This window comes from Larus michahellis, unplaced genomic scaffold (assembly GCF_964199755.1).
Source record: "Larus michahellis unplaced genomic scaffold, bLarMic1.1 SCAFFOLD_38, whole genome shotgun sequence".
NCBI lineage: Eukaryota > Metazoa > Chordata > Aves > Charadriiformes > Laridae > Larus > Larus michahellis.
In genome coordinates, this window is record NW_027436101.1 from 2,033,665 (window position 1) to 2,040,143 (window position 6,479).

Consider the following 6,479-nt stretch of genomic DNA (forward strand, 5'->3'; position numbering starts at 1 on the left):
AGGGAACATTGGGGCTTCTTCTCAGTGTCTCTGACATAGGGTTTCACTGTCCCGGGAAAGTCTCTGCTAACACCGTGCAGAGCGCTGTGCCCAATATACAGAAACGTCTTGCGGTATCTCCTACAGGGAAAGTGCCAGGAGGGAATTGCGGAGCTTGTTCTCAGTGTCTCTGAGAATTGCTCTGATTATCTGTGTGACCTCTTTGCTAAGACTCTCCAGAGAGCCGTCCTCAAAACCAACACACATCTTGACATATCTCCCACATTGATCGCAGTGTCTCCAGAAACGGCATTCAAGGAGCCAGGAGGTTTTCTCCCTACACTGTCCATTGAGTTGTCCTCAAAACCAATATACATCCTGCTATATCTCCCACATGGAAAGTGCCAGGAGGGAGAAGTGGGGATTATGTTTAGACTTTCTCGGAACTGCTTCAAATCAACTCGATATCTTTGTGCTGTAAATCTCCCAACAGCCAAACGCAAAAGCAGCAAACATCTCGCTGTATGTCCCACATCCAAAGTGCCAAGAGAGAGCTTGCTCTCCCTGTCTTTGAGTACTGTTTTCACTGTCCCGGTTACCTCTTTGCTAACATTCTCTTCAGAGCTGCAGTGAAACCAGGAACCACGTGGAGAAAGCACCCACACTGAAAGTGCCTGGAGGGAACATTGGGGCTTCTTCTCAGTGTCTCTGACATAGGGTTTCACTGTCCCGGGAAAGTCTCTGCTAACACCGTGCAGAGCGCTGTGCCCAATATACAGAAACGTCTTGCGGTATCTCCTACAGGGAAAGTGCCAGGAGGGAATTGCGGAGCTTGTTCTCAGTGTCTCTGAGAATTGCTCTGATTATCTGTGTGACCTCTTTGCTAAGACTCTCCAGAGAGACGTCCTCAAAACCAACACACATCTTGACATATCTCCCACATTGATCGCAGTGTCTCCAGAAACGGCATTCAAGGAGCCAGGAGGTTTTCTCCCTACACTGTCCATTGAGTTGTCCTCAAAACCAATATACATCCTGCTATATCTCCCACATGGAAAGTGCCAGGAGGGAGAAGTGGGGATTATGTTTAGACTTTCTCGGAACTGCTTCAAATCAACTCGATATCTTTGTGCTGTAAATCTCCCAACAGCCAAACGCAAAAGCAGCAAACATCTCGCTGTATGTCCCACATCCAAAGTGCCAAGAGAGAGCTTGCTCTCCCTGTCTTTGAGTACTGTTTTCACTGTCCCGGTTACCTCTTTGCTAACATTCTCTTCAGAGCTGCAGTGAAACCAGGAACCACGTGCAGAAGGCAGCCACACTGAAAGTGCCTGGAGGGAACATTGGGGCTTCTTCTCAGTGTCTCTGACATAGGGTTTCGCTGTCCCGGGAAAGTCTCTGCTAACACCCTGCGGAGCGCTGTGCCCAATATACAGAAACGTCTTGCGGTATCTCCTACAGGGAAAGTGCCAGGAGGGAATTGCGGAGCTTGTTCTCAGTGTCTCTGAGAATTGCTCTGATTATCTGTGTGACCTCTTTGCTAAGACTCTCCAGAGAGCCGTCCTCAAAACAAACACACATCTTGACATATCTCCCACATTGATCGCAGTGTCTCCAGAAACGGCATTCAAGGAGCCAGGAGGTTTTCTCCCTACACTGTCCATTGAGTTGTCCTCAAAACCAATATACATCCTGCTATATCTCCCACATGGAAAGTGCCAGGAGGGAGAAGTGGGGATTATGTTTAGACTTTCTCGGAACTGCTTCAAATCAACTAGATATCTTTGTGCTGTAAATCTCCCAACAGCCAAACGCAAAAGCAGCAAACATCTCGCTGTATGTCCCACATCCAAAGTGCCAAGAGAGAGCTTGCTCTCCCTGTCTTTGAGTACTGTTTTCACTGTCCCGGTTACCTCTTTGCTAACATTCTCTTCAGAGCTGCAGTGAAACCAGGAACCACGTGGAGAAGGCAGCCACACTGAAAGTGCCTGGAGGGAACATTGGGGCTTCTTCTCAGTGTCTCTGACATAGGGTTTCACTGTCCCGGGAAAGTCTCTGCTAACACCGTGCAGAGCGCTGTGCCCAATATACAGAAACGTCTTGCGGTATCTCCTACAGGGAAAGTGCCAGGAGGGAATTGCGGAGCTTGTTCTCAGTGTCTCTGAGAATTGCTCTGATTATCTGTGTGACCTCTTTGCTAAGACTCTCCAGAGAGCCGTCCTCAAAACAAACACACATCTTGACATATCTCCCACATTGATCGCAGTGTCTCCAGAAACGGCATTCAAGGAGCCAGGAGGTTTTCTCCCTACACTGTCCATTGAGTTGTCCTCAAAACCAATATACATCCTGCTATATCTCCCACATGGAAAGTGCCAGGAGGGAGAAGTGGGGATTATGTTTAGACTTTCTCGGAACTGCTTCAAATCAACTAGATATCTTTGTGCTGTAAATCTCCCAACAGCCAAACGCAAAAGCAGCAAACATCTCGCTGTATGTCCCACATCCAAAGTGCCAAGAGAGAGCTTGCTCTCCCTGTCTTTGAGTACTGTTTTCACTGTCCCGGTTACCTCTTTGCTAACATTCTCTTCAGAGCTGCAGTGAAACCAGGAACCACGTGGAGAAGGCACCCACACTGAAAGTGCCTGGAGGGAACATTGGGGCTTCTTCTCAGTGTCTCTGACATAGGGTTTCACTGTCCCGGGAAAGTCTCTGCTAACACCGTGCAGAGCGCTGTGCCCAATATACAGAAACGTCTTGCGGTATCTCCTACAGGGAAAGTGCCAGGAGGGAATTGCGGAGCTTGTTCTCAGTGTCTCTGAGAATTGCTCTGATTATCTGTGTGACCTCTTTGCTAAGACTCTCCAGAGAGCCGTCCTCAAAACCAACACACATCTTGACATATCTCCCACATTGATCGCAGTGTCTCCAGAAACGGCATTCAAGGAGCCAGGAGGTTTTCTCCCTACACTGTCCATTGAGTTGTCCTCAAAACCAATATACATCCTGCTATATCTCCCACATGGAAAGTGCCAGGAGGGAGAAGTGGGGATTATGTTTAGACTTTCTCGGAACTGCTTCAAATCAACTCGATATCTTTGTGCTGTAAATCTCCCAACAGCCAAACGCAAAAGCAGCAAACATCTCGCTGTATGTCCCACATCCAAAGTGCCAAGAGAGAGCTTGCTCTCCCTGTCTTTGAGTACTGTTTTCACTGTCCCGGTTACCTCTTTGCTAACATTCTCTTCAGAGCTGCAGTGAAACCAGGAACCGCGTGGAGAAAGCACCCACACTGAAAGTGCCTGGAGGGAACATTGGGGCTTCTTCTCAGTGTCTCTGACATAGGGTTTCGCTGTCCCGGGAAAGTCTCTGCTAACACCCTGCGGAGCGCTGTGCCCAATATACAGAAACGTCTTGCGGTATCTCCTACAGGGAAAGTGCCAGGAGGGAATTGCCGAGCTTGTTCTCAGTGTCTCTGAGAATTGCTCTGATTATCTGTGTGACCTCTTTGCTAAGACTCTCCAGAGAGCCGTCCTCAAAACAAACACACATCTTGACATATCTCCCACATTGATCGCAGTGTCTCCAGAAACGGCATTCAAGGAGCCAGGAGGTTTTCTCCCTACACTGTCCATTGAGTTGTCCTCAAAACCAATATACATCCTGCTATATCTCCCACATGGAAAGTGCCAGGAGGGAGAAGTGGGGATTATGTTTAGACTTTCTCGGAACTGCTTCAAATCAACTAGATATCTTTGTGCTGTAAATCTCCCAACAGCCAAACGCAAAAGCAGCAAACATCTCGCTGTATGTCCCACATCCAAAGTGCCAAGAGAGAGCTTGCTCTCCCTGTCTTTGAGTACTGTTTTCACTGTCCCGGTTACCTCTTTGCTAACATTCTCTTCAGAGCTGCAGTGAAACCAGCAACCACGTGGAGAAGGCACCCACACTGAAAGTGCCTGGAGGGAACATTGGGGCTTCTTCTCAGTGTCTCTGACATAGGGTTTCACTGTCCCGGGAAAGTCTCTGCTAACACCGTGCAGAGCGCTGTGCCCAATATACAGAAACGTCTTGCGGTATCTCCTACAGGGAAAGTGCCAGGAGGGAATTGCGGAGCTTGTTCTCAGTGTCTCTGAGAATTGCTCTGATTATCTGTGTGACCTCTTTGCTAAGACTCTCCAGAGAGCCGTCCTCAAAACAAACACACATCTTGACATATCTCCCACATTGATCGCAGTGTCTCCAGAAACGGCATTCAAGGAGCCAGGAGGTTTTCTCCCTACACTGTCCATTGAGTTGTCCTCAAAACCAATATACATCCTGCTATATCTCCCACATGGAAAGTGCCAGGAGGGAGAAGTGGGGATTATGTTTAGACTTTCTCGGAACTGCTTCAAATCAACTAGATATCTTTGTGCTGTAAATCTCCCAACAGCCAAACGCAAAAGCAGCAAACATCTCGCTGTATGTCCCACATCCAAAGTGCCAAGAGAGAGCTTGCTCTCCCTGTCTTTGAGTACTGTTTTCACTGTCCCGGTTACCTCTTTGCTAACATTCTCTTCAGAGCTGCAGTGAAACCAGGAACCACGTGGAGAAGGCACCCACACTGAAAGTGCCTGGAGGGAACATTGGGGCTTCTTCTCAGTGTCTCTGACATAGGGTTTCACTGTCCCGGGAAAGTCTCTGCTAACACCGTGCAGAGCGCTGTGCCCAATATACAGAAACGTCTTGCGGTATCTCCTACAGGGAAAGTGCCAGGAGGGAATTGCGGAGCTTGTTCTCAGTGTCTCTGAGAATTGCTCTGATTATCTGTGTGACCTCTTTGCTAAGACTCTCCAGAGAGCCGTCCTCAAAACCAACACACATCTTGACATATCTCCCACATTGATCGCAGTGTCTCCAGAAACGGCATTCAAGGAGCCAGGAGGTTTTCTCCCTACACTGTCCATTGAGTTGTCCTCAAAACCAATATACATCCTGCTATATCTCCCACATGGAAAGTGCCAGGAGGGAGAAGTGGGGATTATGTTTAGACTTTCTCGGAACTGCTTCAAATCAACTCGATATCTTTGTGCTGTAAATCTCCCAACAGCCAAACGCAAAAGCAGCAAACATCTCGCTGTATGTCCCACATCCAAAGTGCCAAGAGAGAGCTTGCTCTCCCTGTCTTTGAGTACTGTTTTCACTGTCCCGGTTACCTCTTTGCTAACATTCTCTTCAGAGCTGCAGTGAAACCAGGAACCACGTGCAGAAGGCAGCCACACTGAAAGTGCCTGGAGGGAACATTGGGGCTTCTTCTCAGTGTCTCTGACATAGGGTTTCGCTGTCCCGGGAAAGTCTCTGCTAACACCCTGCGGAGCGCTGTGCCCAATATACAGAAACGTCTTGCGGTATCTCCTACAGGGAAAGTGCCAGGAGGGAATTGCGGAGCTTGTTCTCAGTGTCTCTGAGAATTGCTCTGATTATCTGTGTGACCTCTTTGCTAAGACTCTCCAGAGAGCCGTCCTCAAAACAAACACACATCTTGACATATCTCCCACATTGATCGCAGTGTCTCCAGAAACGGCATTCAAGGAGCCAGGAGGTTTTCTCCCTACACTGTCCATTGAGTTGTCCTCAAAACCAATATACATCCTGCTATATCTCCCACATGGAAAGTGCCAGGAGGGAGAAGTGGGGATTATGTTTAGACTTTCTCGGAACTGCTTCAAATCAACTAGATATCTTTGTGCTGTAAATCTCCCAACAGCCAAACGCAAAAGCAGCAAACATCTCGCTGTATGTCCCACATCCAAAGTGCCAAGAGAGAGCTTGCTCTCCCTGTCTTTGAGTACTGTTTTCACTGTCCCGGTTACCTCTTTGCTAACATTCTCTTCAGAGCTGCAGTGAAACCAGGAACCACGTGGAGAAGGCACCCACACTGAAAGTGCCTGGAGGGAACATTGGGGCTTCTTCTCAGTGTCTCTGACATAGGGTTTCACTGTCCCGGGAAAGTCTCTGCTAACACCGTGCAGAGCGCTGTGCCCAATATACAGAAACGTCTTGCGGTATCTCCTACAGGGAAAGTGCCAGGAGGGAATTGCGGAGCTTGTTCTCAGTGTCTCTGAGAATTGCTCTGATTATCTGTGTGACCTCTTTGCTAAGACTCTCCAGAGAGCCGTCCTCAAAACCAACACACATCTTGACATATCTCCCACATTGATCGCAGTGTCTCCAGAAACGGCATTCAAGGAGCCAGGACCTTTTCTCCCTACACTGTCCATTGAGTTGTCCTCAAAACCAATATACATCCTGCTATATCTCCCACATGGAAAGTGCCAGGAGGGAGAAGTGGGGATTATGTTTAGACTTTCTCGGAACTGCTTCAAATCAACTCGATATCTTTGTGCTGTAAATCTCCCAACAGCCAAACGCAAAAGCAGCAAACATCTCGCTGTATGTCCCACATCCAAAGTGCCAAGAGAGAGCTTGCTCTCCCTGTCTTTGAGTACTGTTTTCAC